At 39.8% G+C, this 14,913-nt stretch overlaps 1 protein-coding gene and 1 pseudogene across 4 annotated transcripts in view; one reads left to right on the forward strand and one right to left on the reverse strand.

Moving 5' to 3' along the window:
- Positions 1-14,913, forward strand: part of NUBPL (NUBP iron-sulfur cluster assembly factor, mitochondrial) — a 195,752-nt gene that overhangs the window by 112,643 nt on the left and 68,196 nt on the right. The gene's annotated exons all lie outside the window — the stretch shown is intronic.
- Positions 12,295-12,829, reverse strand: LOC109390365 (cell division cycle-associated protein 3 pseudogene; annotated as a pseudogene).

The raw sequence follows: 14,913 nt of genomic DNA on the forward strand, positions 1-14,913 counted from the left end.
CCACATTTTCCAGACTTGACAGACTAGTTCTGCGTAGGAGATGAACCCCATCAATCAGCCTGGCCCAAACTCGTGGTTGTCTCTGTAATCTTTGTGATTGTCCAAACTGCCATCTTTGTTTTTAGTGGCTCTCAGTAGTTGAGAGTATGCCAAGACCCATCAATGTCCCAAAGGAGAGGATTGCAGTCAGCACCTAGATGGAGGCTGATTTGAAGCCAGACCCTCTGGCAGCAGCTAGAAAGTATGTATTTAAGCCCTTTCAGGGAGAAACTGGGAGATGGTCATTTTTTCCTACCTCCTTTTTTGCCGAGCCTGGATGTATAGCTTTGTGTGTGGGGGGGACTGCTTCTGAACTCATTTAAAAACTGCTTATTTGTTCACTATAAAGAGACCCCTCAGGACTTGTGAATGCAAGCCCTGTTTGCCACAGGTGCCAGATGTTTTGGGGGTCTGTCCCTTAAGTGGCAGCCATAAAAGCAAGGGCACTAGACATGCTCCTTCCAAAGAGATGCTGGTGACCTGGTTTTAATGTTGGATTGAGCCCGAGGGAAAAGTCAGGGGAAGGGCCCACTTCCTCTCCCTAGTTCTGGGGAGGATTGCAACCAGCCTTCTAGATTAGTGCTAATTAGAAGCTGGACCCTCAAGCAGCAGCTTATAAAGTATGCAGTCAAGCCCCTTCCATTGTAAGATTGGAAAATGGACGTTTTTACCTCTTCCCTGTGCACTGAGGGTGGCTAGCTGCTGCAAATGCTCACGTGCACCCCGGTAAGAACTGCTTCTTTTGTTTGGTACAGCCCTGTGTGACGTGTGATTGCAGTCCCAACTGGCTATCAGAGCCAGGTGGTCTGGGGGCCTGTGCTTGTGAAGCAGCTGCAAAACCCTCAATGCTAGCTGTGCAGTCCACTTTGCTCCTCAGGCAGAAGCTAGGAGTTGGGGGTTCTCTGCCAATTGTTTGGCATTGTACTGGGGGTGGAGTTTATAGTGAGTGTCTCAGCATTTCCTACCCATTTCAATGTGGGCATTTTCTCATTCACCCAATGTGTAGGAGTCATTCAGCTACTTTCTGGATTTCACTTAGAGGGAATTGCTTTGTGTGTAGCTGTACATTCAGTGTGCCCATAGGGGGAGGGAAGTTCAAGGATGTCCTACATTGCCTACTTGGTCTTCCTCAGTTTGTTCTTTTTTTGTTCCTATATAGTATTCCATTGTATCATATACTAAAATATATACTTTCACCTGTTGATATTTGGGTTGTTTCTAGTTTGGGGCTATTATGAATAATGCTGCTAGAAAGCTTTTGCATATGCTTTATGGTATATAGATGCATTCATTTCTTTTTGGTGTATACTTAGAAATGGGATTGCTGGAGTTTGGAGTAAGTGTATGTTTAGTTTTAGTTTTTTCTGCCAAGAAATTTTACAGAGTGATTGTACCAATTTTGTCTCCAACCATTAATATAGGGGAGTTCTAGCTGTTCCACATCCTTCTCAACACTTGGTCTCACTCTTTGAGATTTATTGGGTATGTTGTGGCATCTCATTGTGGTTTTAATATACATTTCCCTGTTGAGTAATGCCAATTGGCTATTTGGGTATCTTTCTTTGTGAAGTGCCTGTTCATGATTTTTGTCCATTTTTAAATTGCATTGTTTGTCTTTTTCTTATTGATTTATAGGAATTCATTATATATTTTGCACATGAGCTCTTTGTCAAATGTGTTGCAAATATCTTCTCTTAATCTGTGGCTTGTATTTTTACTCCCTCAGTGGTATCTTTTGATATAAAATGTTCTTTGTTTTAGTTAAGTCACGTTTATCAATTTTTTTTCTTTTAGATTTATGTGTATTATTTAAGAAATCTTTCCCTACCCTACTCACAAAAATATTCTCCTGTATTGTCTTCTAGAAACTTAATTATTTCAGCTTTCACATTTAGTTCTATTATCCTTCTCAAATTAATTTTTTAAATTGTTTGAAATAAGGGTGAACATTAATTATATTTTCCATATGGATACCCAGTTGTTCCAACACTTAATTGCTATAGTACCTTGCTTGTAAGTCAAGTAGGTCATATGTATGATCACTACCCTAATCTTTGACAGTGTTCTCCATAAGCATTCTACTTATACATCTTTTCATTAGGATATTCAGCACTCACTACAATAATGATTAAATTATTCTGTCCAGGCTAGTTGTACTTCATAGTTGAATTACTTCTTTCCTTCATTATAAAAAGAGTATAGGCAATTTGAACTCATAACCCTTTCATCTATGACTTTTTAATTTATTCTTTCCTTGAAAATGCTCTTCATTTTTCATTTACAAGCTCAGTTATTACTTAAAAAATAAAGGTAATAGTTCAGTGCTGGTCTGCTATAAGTTTTGCATGATTACATTTATATTTAAACACTTGAGAATTTGGGCGCTTTTAAATTTTCAGTTACCAGCTTTAAAAATATCTATCATCACTATGTCATAATTCTCATATTCTGAACAAGGTGTTTAATATATTTCATTTTACCTAAATTATTTTGACTTGTTTTACCTTCAGGCTATATCACAAATGCAATGGGTGCTCTGTCAGTTACTCAGGAAAGAAAATAATTTGAAAGTCAAATTATTTGGAGGGCTGAGATAAGAGGTGGCAAGGTACATGGGTTGTTCAATCATTGGGAGTTTCTTCACCAGAGGCCACAACCTCACAGAGCTATAATCGGTGATTTTGTCACGTGAGCTTTTCTTTTTTATAAACTAAACGCTGTGTGTCTGGATCTCAGATTCATTGGTGTCGAGGGGGAGGTGCTCAACAATTCCTCTTTGTCCCACTCCTGTTTTATTTTATACTCTGTTATTTAGTATGTCCCCAGGTACTTTGAGGAATAGATTTACCTGTTATCTTTTCATACATTTCTTACTCCCAACAAGACAATGATAATCCAGATAGTCCAAGGCAGGAATGTGTCTCCTAATGTCTGAGGAAAAGAATTATCTTCAAATATGAACATCTCTGGTAGGACTTAAAGCTCGTTGTAGCGATCAATTGATCAGCATTGAGGTTTTATTATTTGCCATGTGAAGAAATGTCTTAAAACGAAGTAAGCTTCCCAATTTTTCTGTTTCATTGGAGCCTTTCTAGTAGTGATTTGTAAATAGGTATTTTTCAAAATTATGTTTTGCTGAGGAGCTATATTCATTCCCTGTCTCATAAAGTAGTAGTCTAGGGAAAGAAATGAAGGGAAAGTCTGTTATATAATATGTGCTAGTTTATGTTCAGTTTCAAAATTTTGGAGGCTAGGCAAACAATATTTCTGTTATATGTGGAGCTGATATGTTAACAAGTTTGTATAGACATACGTAGAGTTTTTGAAAATAATAAGTTGGTCAGTCAATTAGGTTAGAGAATGGGATGTACGTGAATGTGGGTATATATGTATGTTTATATATGCATACTTTTTTGAATTGATTTTTAAAGTATCCCATAGCTTTACAAAAGAAATTGGAGGCAACCTGAAATAAAAAATACTTCCCCTTCCCCCCAAAAGCAAAGCCTAAGACAGAAGATAAGCCTGAAGAAATGTAGAGCAAGGTGGTAGGAAATTATATCAAAATACTAAAAGAGTAGATGTGATCCTTGTTTACCCTGAATTCTCAAGCTCTAGAGATACTCTTAGAATTTGTCTAATTCTCCACTGACACTGAAATCAATGTTCCATAAAACCATTGTACAAAAAAAATCTCACTTCTCGTGCAAAGCTTAAGCTCATCCACTTCCAACCTTTGTCTTTGCAATAGCCTATATAGCCTATTTATATAGCCTATAGATATAGGCTATATACGTATATCTATTAAGTTCTCAAGCTTGACTCTCTCCACAAATCACCCAGAGTTTTTGTTAAAATGCAGATTCTGTTTTAGTAAGCCTGGGATGGGGCCTTAGATTTTACATTCTTAACAAGATCCTAGGAGAAGCCATTGGTCCACATAGTAAGTACCACCAAGGATTTAGACCAGTCCTCAATACCTATCAAGAGCTTTGGCAGCTGGTTTGTAGTCTTATACTGACTTCTGCCATCACCCTGGGTCATCTCTTTTAATTCTTCCATCTCAACTTCTATAAATTTTGTTTTGATTCCATTCCCTTCCAGCAATTCATTTACATAGTCTCACCTAGATTTTGTTATTATTAGAACTTTCTTACCACTAAATCTTATATTTCAGGGTCCTATTCTGACTTGAATCTTCTAGCTTTCTCACGCCCTAATTTAATGGAATTTGCTCTCTGTTTAACCTCATTGAGACCTCCAGATCCTGACATCCTTACTTTCTTTGAGTATCAGTTCCCTACTTATAGAATACCCTTTGCTGAACTGCAAGTTTGTCATCACCCTTTAAATGGCATTCTCACCATTGTTGTCCTTGTCTTCCAGATGCCCATCCCTATATCAGAGTTGCAGTTCAACTTCTCTGTTTCCATGGTCACGTTGTTGAATATACCAGGAAGAAATTACATAATTGTTCAGATTGGTGCTATTTTTAATTTATGGTACGCATTCTTATCTGGGATCTTAATGCTGCTGTTTTCTGACCCAAAGATTTCCTGGATGAGGAAGGCTTTTTTTTTTTTTTTTTAACTAGAGTCTGCAAAGTTTAGAAAGAAGATACCTTTGAAGAACTGGGAAAGAATTTTTGTGTGAGAGTCTATATAGAAATAAGGATGATGTTTTTCTGAAAATAGAAACTGTTGTTTAGTGTGTTGCCATATTTACTAAAGGAAAGATCCCAAACTCCTTAAGTGCCTCTGTGATCCTGTTCCTCAGAGTGCTGAGTGTTAAGAGTTAAATTGGCAGAAAATTCTTAGTTTCCCCCACGCACTTCAACACATGCCTACATATCTGCGCCAGTTCTCAATTCCTTGTTCCTGTTCCTATTCAAAGCTCTATTTTTGTTATTTTTCATAATTCCATTTCTTCTTAATTTCTCCAAGATCTCATAGTGGTTTATAACCTCTATTCCTTACTTACATGAAGAAGCGAAAAAGGTACAAAAAGGAAAAGTAAGAAAAGTCATTGTCTTAAGTTTAATAAGATTACATTCTGTAAGTGAGAATTGCTGAATGCAGAATGCCTTCTTGATCTAAAATCTAATTTGCACATATTTTACTGATTATAGTAATATCTTTGTGTCATGAAGAAATTGTTACTTTAAAATATAATTGATATAATTTAAGGCCTGTGTTTGGAAATTATAAGGTATTGTGAAAATATATTTAATAAAGTAAAAACAGAAGGTATTAATGCTTTGCTAAAATGAGATTTGAAGAGTGAAATTTTTAGTGATTCTCTAGTGGCCTGTGACCTAAGTAATTAGTTGGTGGATGTTTTATGCAGCGCTTGTAAGCAGGTTAACTCTAAATATTCATTAGTATAGGTTATGGTGATATCCTCTATCTGTCAGCTCCTTTGTTTCAGTTTTTAATTTCCTATACAATTTAAGATTCTTAAATACTTCTGATGAGTGAGTGTCCTGATTTGTTGATGGAAATAACTGGTTTGCTTGGAAAGTTTGTACCTCAATGATAATACATTGTCATCTTGGTACTAATCAACCTGAAACAGCAAAAACAGTTTTCTCCAGGATCAGATAATCCTAGAAATTCTGGATCTGGATATCTTTACTTATTTAAAATAATTAAGGTGACATTCTAACCAACTCCTTAGAAACTGTATTACACTAATTCTTACAGTTGGATGTAGACTACACAGAGTACTTTTGAGTGGAGGTAAAAGAAATAACAATTAGAAAGGTTAAGGGAATGAAAAATAGGTGCCTTGTTATTGTCCAGCTAGATCATAGCTCTGTGTTTCTTACCTAACCCAGGTTAAGGATGATATATTATAAGGTTGATGAAGAAACAAACTGTCAGTTATTTATTTTGGGGAAGGCTTAGCATCTAGATAGGGAAAATGAGAAAGAAGAAACATAGGAAAAATTTTACTACGAGAAAAGCAGTGGGTATGAAATGGAAATGAGAAAAAAATGTGATTTTTTTTTTTTACGATAGAGAAGGTAAATTAGCAAAGGAATTTAAAGCTAAGTAAGACTCAGCCTTATGTCATATACATGAATATAAAGGGCCTATTTTGTATTGCCAATAATGTTAATAGAGAGCCAGCCAAATGGCGCGTTGCTTAAGAGTTGGCTTGGGATGCCAGCTCTGAGCATCAGGGCCCCAGTTCGGATCCCACATTAGGGCCAGTGATGCTGCGCCCTCTATAGCTAAGATGATGAACAACAGCTTGACCTGGAGCTGGCTGCCGTGAGTTGCCTGCGATGGTGTAGGCTGCAGTGGAGCTGCAGTGGGCTCCCGTAAACTACCGTGAGAGGCCAGCAGCCAGCATGAGCTGCCAAGAGCCTCCTTGAGCCACCACCGTGAGCGGCAGTCAAATGGCCAGTGACAGAGTGCCTCACCTAGGAAGAGTGCAACGATAATACCAACATGGACCAGTGAAGCGACGTCCTCCACAACTAGACTGAAAAACAAAAGGATAGCAACTTGTCTGTTCCCCTTCCCCGATTCCCAAACGCTGTTCCCCTTCCCCATTATCCAATAAAATCTTTAAAAAAAAAATCATGATTATTCTGAGTAAGAAAATACACATGAGTATAAAGCATTTAATTATATTTCTTTAAAAATAAATGTCAAGTGCCGGCCGAGTGGCACATTGGTTAAGAGCTGGCTTGGGATGCCAGAGGGCCCTGGTTCGGATCCCACATATGAGGGCCAGTGACACTGCCCTCTACAGGTAAGATGCTGAACAACAGTTCAACCTGGACCTGGGCTGCTGTGGTTTGCTGAAGACGGCATAGGCTGCGGTCCCCTGCTGCAGTGGGTTGCAATAAGCTACCATGTGTAGCCGGCAGCCAGCATGAGCGGCCAGCAGCCGCTGTGAGCAGCCATCCAGAGGCTAGCGACTGATCTGCTTCACCCGGGAAGAGCGCAATGATGGTGCCAGCTTGGGCCAGTGAAGCGACATTTTCCACAGCTAGACTGAAGAACAAAAAACAGCAACTTGTTTGTTCCCCTTCCCCCAATTCCCCAGCACTGTTCCCATCCCCCCAAAAAATCCCCAATAAAAATCTTAAAAAAAAAAAAGAACATTCTATCCAGGAACCCAGTTACTTTTTTTGTTTTTAAGATTTTATTGGGGAATTGGGGGAGGGGAGCAGTGTTGGGGAATTAGGGGAGTAGAACAGTCAATTGTTGTCCTTCAATCTTAGTTGTGGAAAACGCAACTAGCTCAGCTCCAAGTCCAACCGCATCTCTCAGCTCAAGATACTGCGCTCAATTAGTTGTGCATGGGCATAACCACCATCCCATGTGGGAGTTGAACCAGCAGCCTCGTTGTTAAGAGCACATGCTCTATCCACTGAGCCATCCAAGCAGCAGCTCAGCTCAAGGTGCTGAGTTCAGTTTTTAGTTGCGGGCGGGCGTAGCCCACCATCTCGAACAGGCAACCTTGTTGCTAGGAGCATGTACTCTCACCAGCTGAGCCATCTGCCACCTGTTGTCAGCTCAGTGGCAGCTCAGCTTGTGTGCAGCTCACTGGCCCATGTGGGAATCGAACTGGTGACCCTGTGGCTCAGAGCTTACACTCTTGAACAAGCTCTTAACCAACTGAGCCCCTCGGCCGGCCCCCCAGTTACTATTAAATAAGCTATATTTACACATAAATATAGTTGTAAGCATTTGTTCAATTTATACATAAGTAAAATACATGTATGAATGCTTCATTACACAGGAGTGATTTGTCATTTTTATCTTACCAGTTAATCAGATAGTCTGTAAATGTCTATTATCAAAGTGGGGTAACAGTCTAAAATTTTTATATGCAGAAATGATTTGTCACAAATCTGATATTCCTTTTTTGTATGAAATTTAGGTAACATATCTTTAGAAATTTTGTCATTTAGAAAGTAATATAAATTACTTTGGTGGCTATTGATAGTATGTTGAGGTTAGGCTCTTTTCTATCCCTTCTCTCTTAAACCTCTCATATTCTCCTTGCTTTGTAGGGGCAGGCAAGAGAAATCCAACAGGACAATTTGAATTATTAGCACTCACTTGGTAGAATGGAAAATTAGCTTCTGAAAAATGAATTGGAGTTCTTATCTTCTCCCAAGATTAATTGGTTAATGCGAATTAACTGGTTAATGTTTTTGAGCTTTTTTTTCTTTTTTTTTGCATCCTGGCTGTTGGTATATCACTTGTATTTGTGATGCTCTATCAGCTGATAGATGAGAGATTGGTAATCAGTCTGGGTTAAAATAAATATTTATTACTATCCTTAAAATTTTCCCCCCAGCTTATCTTTTGTCAATATATATGGGAAAAAGGTGAGAAAATGAATTATTTAAGAAAAAAAATTATTTCATCTGGTGTTATTTTTATTTCAGCAAAAAGCATTGTTTATAGAAAAAGATCATAAAACAGTGTTTTATTTCCACTTCCTGAGATTTTAAATTATTTTCAATCAGTATAAAGAAAAAGAAAAACAGTAATAAGGATTTGGTAAATATTGATTTAATTTCATCCTCATCATTACCTAGATTATTTTGTTTCCTAAATCTGCTCCTCCTTTAGTGATTCCCACAAACCAAATGGCTCAGGCCAAAAATCTAGGACACATTCTTGATTTCTTTCTTTCCCTTACTGTCTACATGCAATTCACCAGCAAGTCCTGTAGACTTTACATTCAAAATATATCTTAAATCTGTTTACTTTTCTTCTTCTTTACTATCCTGGTAGAACCCATCATCATTATGACTGTTTTTTTTTATGTTTTCTATCTATTTTTATGTTTCCTAGCTCTTTGTTGAAGTACTCACTGAGTTCATCTACCCTTCCCCTAAATTCATTGAGTATCCTTATAACCAGCATTTTGAATTCTACAACTGGTAGATTACTTGTCTCTATTTTGTTTAGTTCTTTTTCTGGAGCTTTGTTCTGTTCATTAATTTAGGGCATGTTTCTTTGTCTCCCCATTTTGGCTGCTTCCCTGTGTTTATTTCTATATTAGGTAGGGCTTCTATGTCTCCTGGTCTTAGTAGAATGGCTTTATGTAGTAGGTATCCTGTGGTGCCCAGTGGGACAGTCTCCCTGGTCACCTGAACCAGGTGTTCCAGGTGTGCCCCTTGTGTGGGTTGTGTGTGCCCTCCTGTTGTAGTTGAGCCTTGGTTGCTGTTTGTATGTCAATGGTGGTGGGGCAAGGCTTGATCCTTGGGCCGATTGGTTGTGAAGAGTGGCTGTGATTATAGTAAAGGAGATGTTATACAGGGGCTGACCCTACAGAGAAGGCTTTGCTTTAGTGGGGCTCTGGTTCTTGCTCAGCCTCACCTTAGGGCATACTTGGAGGAAGCTGGGTGATGCTCCGATTCTGTCTGATGCTGCCCACTGGGCATGCAGCCCCTGGGGACTGCTGGGAGAGTCCTTGCTGCAGGCCAAGTTCAGCTGCAGCCTCCTGGGCCACCTGGCATGAGCCACAAAGCAATCCGCAGATGGCCACCACCTGCCTTGGGCTTGGAGGTGCCTCAAGAGGTCAAGCCATGAACCAAGGCTGACTGCTGCTTGTTTTGGGTTTGGGGCTGCTCAGCAAGAGGCGTGGGGCTCGCTGAGGCCAGCTGCTGATTGGGGTTTGTGAACTTTTGAGAGATTTTAGGAAAGTCCACAGCATGAGCCAAGACAGGCCATTTGTGTGGAAAAGCCACTGGAAGCAGCTTGGGTGAGCCCGCAATTTGGGTAACGTGGGGTCTCAGGGAATCACCAGGGAGGGGTGACCAGTGTAGGCCAAGTTGTTGGAGACTCAGATATGGTGACCACCTGTGTCTGCATGCTGCAAGGAGGGAGGGCTCAGTAAAGTACTTCTGTCTGGGAGAAAGCTGCGCCTCGTGCCCTTTCCCTGAGGCCAGACAATTCCGTCCCTTCACATACGTCCCTGGCTCCTTCCAAGCTGCTGCCCCAGTGTTGTAGCTGAGAGCAAGTGAGTTCATCAGCGAGTAAGCCTAGTGCAGGTCCTTTAAGAGGAACACCTGGGACTCTAGCCTACTGCCATCTCAGTCAGCTACAATCTCTGTTGGTTTTCACACCCCTAAGTTGTCGGGACTTCTCTTCCCAGCACTGAGGAGCCTGGTGTTGGGCTGGGACCCCTCACTTTTCCAGGGGAATCTGTGCAGCTGAGATATCCCTCCCAGTTTTTAACCACCACACCAGCAGTGTGCCCCTCCAGCACTCTTGAGGTGGCCTCCTCTGTATGTCTTTAGTTATAGGACTTCCATTCAACTAGACTTCAGGCAGTTCTGTAGTTTAGTTGTAATTTTGATGTGGTCATGAGAGGAGGCAAGCACAGCATTTATGCTGCTCTGCCATCTTGATTGGAAATCTCTCATTATTAATGTTTTCAAAGGCTCATGAGTGGGAGAATTATCCCTGTAGCAAAGCTTCAGAAAGATTTTTAAAAATTCACAAAATGTCAAGTTTTCTCTTAGCATTTATTTTAAAATATTTGTATTTAGGGTAATTAATGTCACTTCTTTCTAAAAGCTGTTTTTCATATCTAAATAAGTGGAGATTACATTTTGTGATATGTGTGATATGAAAATTTGGCAAGCATATCTTGGCTCATGTGGATAATAATGAAAAACTTATAATTATATCTTCCATCAAGAAGGAACTGAGAAATACTTCACAGACAAATGCATAGAGTAGATGAAACTCTATAATTATGAGATCTTCTCCTTTGTAAAAAACAGAGAACAATATATTTTGTTATAAACATGCAAACACTGCACACAAACACACACACACACACACACACACACACACACATAGGATGTGTGTGTGTGTATCTCCAAGTAAGTGTTGTCATTCAAAATAACTGCATAGGGAATTTGTTCATAATGGTTGCTGAATAAACTATTTGTTTCACTAGTAAAATAATTTTCATTCTAATATTTATTATTGGAGATACATATATGATGCAAAGACTGGTAGATGTCCTCCTTTTGTGCTCAGGAAGCACAATATGGGCCACAGAGTGGGGCCCGTTTTGCCATGGCCAAGTTTGCTCCTCTCACCACCCTCTATGTATGGCATATGGGAGTCTTAGATCATGGCCTTTCCACAAGAAACAGGCCACTCTCTGCTTCTCTTCTGCACTATCTCCTATTAAGTGATACAGATCTAGAAACTTCTTCAGATTTGGCTCTTTGCCAAGACACATTTTATTCCAAGTGGATTTGCTTATTTGTTCTTTTGTTTATTCCTTCATTTATTTCTGTATTCAATATAGGTTTATTGTGGCTTGTCATGTGGATAGCAGTAGCTTTGAGATTGTAAGGAATAATACAGAGATGAATATAGCATAATATACTTATTCCAGGAATGTTGCCTTTGATAATTTCACTTTTGGGACTGCTCTTTTGGAATAGCCTTTAGAGTGCGTTTTTTATTTATTTTTAAAAAATTTTATTGGGGAATTGGGGAAGGGGAACAGCTAAGTTGTTGTCCTTCAATCTTAGTTGTGGAGGGCGCAGCTCCCAAGTCCAGTCGCCATCCAGCCACCTGTCGGCAGCTTGCGGCAGCTCAGCTCAAGGTGCCGTGTTCAATCTTAGTTGTGGGTGAGCATAGCCCACCATCCCATGTGGGAGTCGAACCAGCAACCTTGTTGTTAGAAGCATGTGCTTTCACCAGCTGAGCCATCCTGCCACCTGTTGGCAGCTCAGCAGCAGCTCTGCTTGGGCATAGCTCACTGGCCCATGTGGGAATCAAACTGGCGACCCTGTTGCTCTGAGTCATGCTCTTAACCAACTGAGCCACTCGGCTAGCCGCTAGAGTGAGTTTTGAAATTACACATATGCCCACACATTTATAGTTCTATTTTAGTTTAGGGGCATCAGAGAAAACAAGCCTTTCCTTAGTCTCCCAAGGGCAAGAAGGAGTGAGAGAACACAGCATATCACTGAGCTCCTGTTTAGCCCAGTGCTAGGGCTTCACAGAGCCTAGTTCTTTACCAAAGGAAACTGCTGATTTTCCTTATCATGGTCCTGGCCTTGCTACCATGCTTCTTCTCCACTGTTTATAAGTCATCCAATTCCCAGAATGCTCCCTTCCTTTAGTTCTCCAACATTTCACTCAGGAGAGGCCAGTTACCTTGTTGTGGTCTCATGGTGCTGGGGGGTTGGCATCCTGCAGGATGGTAAGGGGAGATCTCCCTAGTACCTTGCTGTTTGGAGTTCATTTATTAATTAGATCAGGGAGTTTCAGGGTCTCTCAAGGGCTTGCTTGAGCCCCGCTGGCCACAGGGGTGTCTGTGAGCTGTCCTATTTCCTCCTTGGATAACACCTGCTTGGAGGGAGCTCCGTATGACTCAGGTGGCCTCTGGTTCTCAAGGGATAGCTGGGTGCCCAGAGGAAAGTCCAGTTCAGATGCAGGTCTCTGGGGTAGAACAGGCTCTAGGGGAAGATTTGATTTGGGGGTTTCAGGCTCAGATACTTCACTCAGCTGTTTCACCAGTGTGCTTTGTGGGGGTGTCTCTCCTGCTGGTCTTCATAGGTATCTGTGCAGTCCCAAGGGTAGGAGAGCAGAGGTCTCACTCCTGGGCCTGATGAGGACCCTCCAGCTGCTCTCCTGCAGGTAGGTTGAATGTGGGGTTTGCATCTAGAGAGGAGTGGGAGGCAGGATGCTGGCACTAAGTGACTAGGATCTGCTACTCAAGCCAGATGCTTGTGCAGTGGAGGCCGCACTGGAGTGACTGCAATGCTTTTGGCTGAAGCCATCTCTACCCAGAGGAGTAGGATAGGGCAGGGCCCACCCCAGAGGGCTCAGGGTCTCAGTTCCATCTCTGGGTGCACAGTAGCACTCTAGTTTAGTGATTGGTGATACTTTATTTAACTATTTTTCCATTAACGGACTTTGAAGTTTGAACCGCTCTTTCGTTATTTACAAAAATCTTGCACTGAGCATTTTTGTATATGAGGTAGCACTCTTTTTGGATATATAATTTCTGTTTTTATTAATTAATCTAATAAAACATGGATTATGGGTGTACCTATATGTGTGTAAGGGCTAAGTGAACCAAATTGCTGTCTTTGTGAATTTAATGTTTTTCGAGGTGACTTTACATTGCACTACGTTTTTTTAAAACTACTTTTTCTTTTCTTAAATTTTTTTTAGTGAGAAACCTTTAAGTTCTCTATTAGTAAGTTTCAGTTGTACAATGCAGTGTTATCAACTATGATCATCATGTTTTACAATAGATCCTCAGACCAAATTCATCATATAGCTGGAAGTTTGTGCCTTTTTAAACAATCTCTTCCTATTTCCCACATCCCAGCCCCTGGCAACCACTTTTCTACTCTCTGTTTCTATGAGTTTGGCTTTTTTTTTTTTTAATTACACATATAAGTAATACCATGCAGTATTTGTCTTTTTCTGCCTGGCTTACTTCACTTAGCATAATGCCCTCGGGAATCCATGTTGTCACAAATGGCAGGATTTCTTTTTTTCTCATGGCTGAGTAATATTCCATTGTGTGTACGTGTGTGTGTGTGTGTGTGTGTGTGTGTACATACATATCTATATCTATATCTATATGTATAAATCACATCTTCTTTATCCATTCATCCATTGACAAACACTTTGGTTGTTTCCATACTTGGTTATTGTGAATGATGCTGCAGTAAACATGGGAGTGCAGATATCTCTTTGATATCCTGTTTTCATTTTCTTTGGATATATATGCAAAAGTCAGATTGCTGGATCATATGGTAGTTCTATTTTTAATTTGTCAAGGAACCTTAATACTGTTTTCCATAGTGGCTGCACCAGTTTACATTCCCACCAGTGGTACATGAGGGTTCTCTATCATCCACATCCTCTCTAACACTTATTTCTTGTCTTTTTGATGATAACGATTCTAATAGGTGTGAAGTGATTGCTATCTCATCATGGTTTGGGTTTGCATTTCCCTGATGATTAGTGAGTAATATTGATCACCTTTTCCTGTACCTGTTGGCTATTTTATGTGTCTTTGGAAAAATGTCTTTTCAGTTTCTCTGCCCATTTTTTAATCAGATTGTTTGTTTTTTTTTGTTTTTTTTGCTATTGAGCTGCATAAGTTCTTTATACTCATATATTATGGATATTAGCTGCTTATCAGATATACGATTTGCAGATATTTTTTCCCTTTCAGTAGGTTGCCTTTCAATTTGTTGATTATTTGCTTTGCTGTGCAGAAGCTTTTTAGTTTGATGTTGTTCCACTTATTTATTTTTATTTTGTTTCTTTTGCTTTTGGTGTTAAATCCAGAAAATCCTTGCCAAGATCAACATCAAAGAGCTTACCCCTGTTTCCATCTATGAGTGTTACAGTTTTAGGTCTACTTTCAATTCTTTAGTTTATTTTGAGTTGGCTTCAGTCAATGGTATAAGATAAGGGTTCAGGTTCACTCTTTTGCATATAGCTGTCCATTTGTTTTCAACACATTTTATTGAAGAGACTATCCTTTCCCCATTACATATTCTTGGGGAATCACTTTCTTAAATTTTTTAAAAATAGAACTATATCAGAAAATTTAGTTAGTCATTCTATAGTGACCCAGAATGAAATTGAATTGTTGTCTCAGATAGTTTTTCGGGAAAAGGACAGAAGCCCTGTGTTTTCAAAATGTGGGGTGAAGACACCTTGTAAAAATCAGTTTTTCTAACTATTTTGGAGCATAAGGTATTAGGCCGTCAGGCAAAAAATATTGCTACTGGATCAGTCATAGTTCAGGATTCTTTTTTTTTTTAAAGATTTTTATTGGGGAGTTGGGGGATGGGAACAGCGCTGGGGAATTGGGGGAAGGGGAACAGACAAGTTG

Source organism: Hipposideros armiger, unplaced genomic scaffold (genome assembly GCF_001890085.2).
Source record: "Hipposideros armiger isolate ML-2016 unplaced genomic scaffold, ASM189008v1 scaffold_265, whole genome shotgun sequence".
Lineage (NCBI taxonomy): Eukaryota > Metazoa > Chordata > Mammalia > Chiroptera > Hipposideridae > Hipposideros > Hipposideros armiger.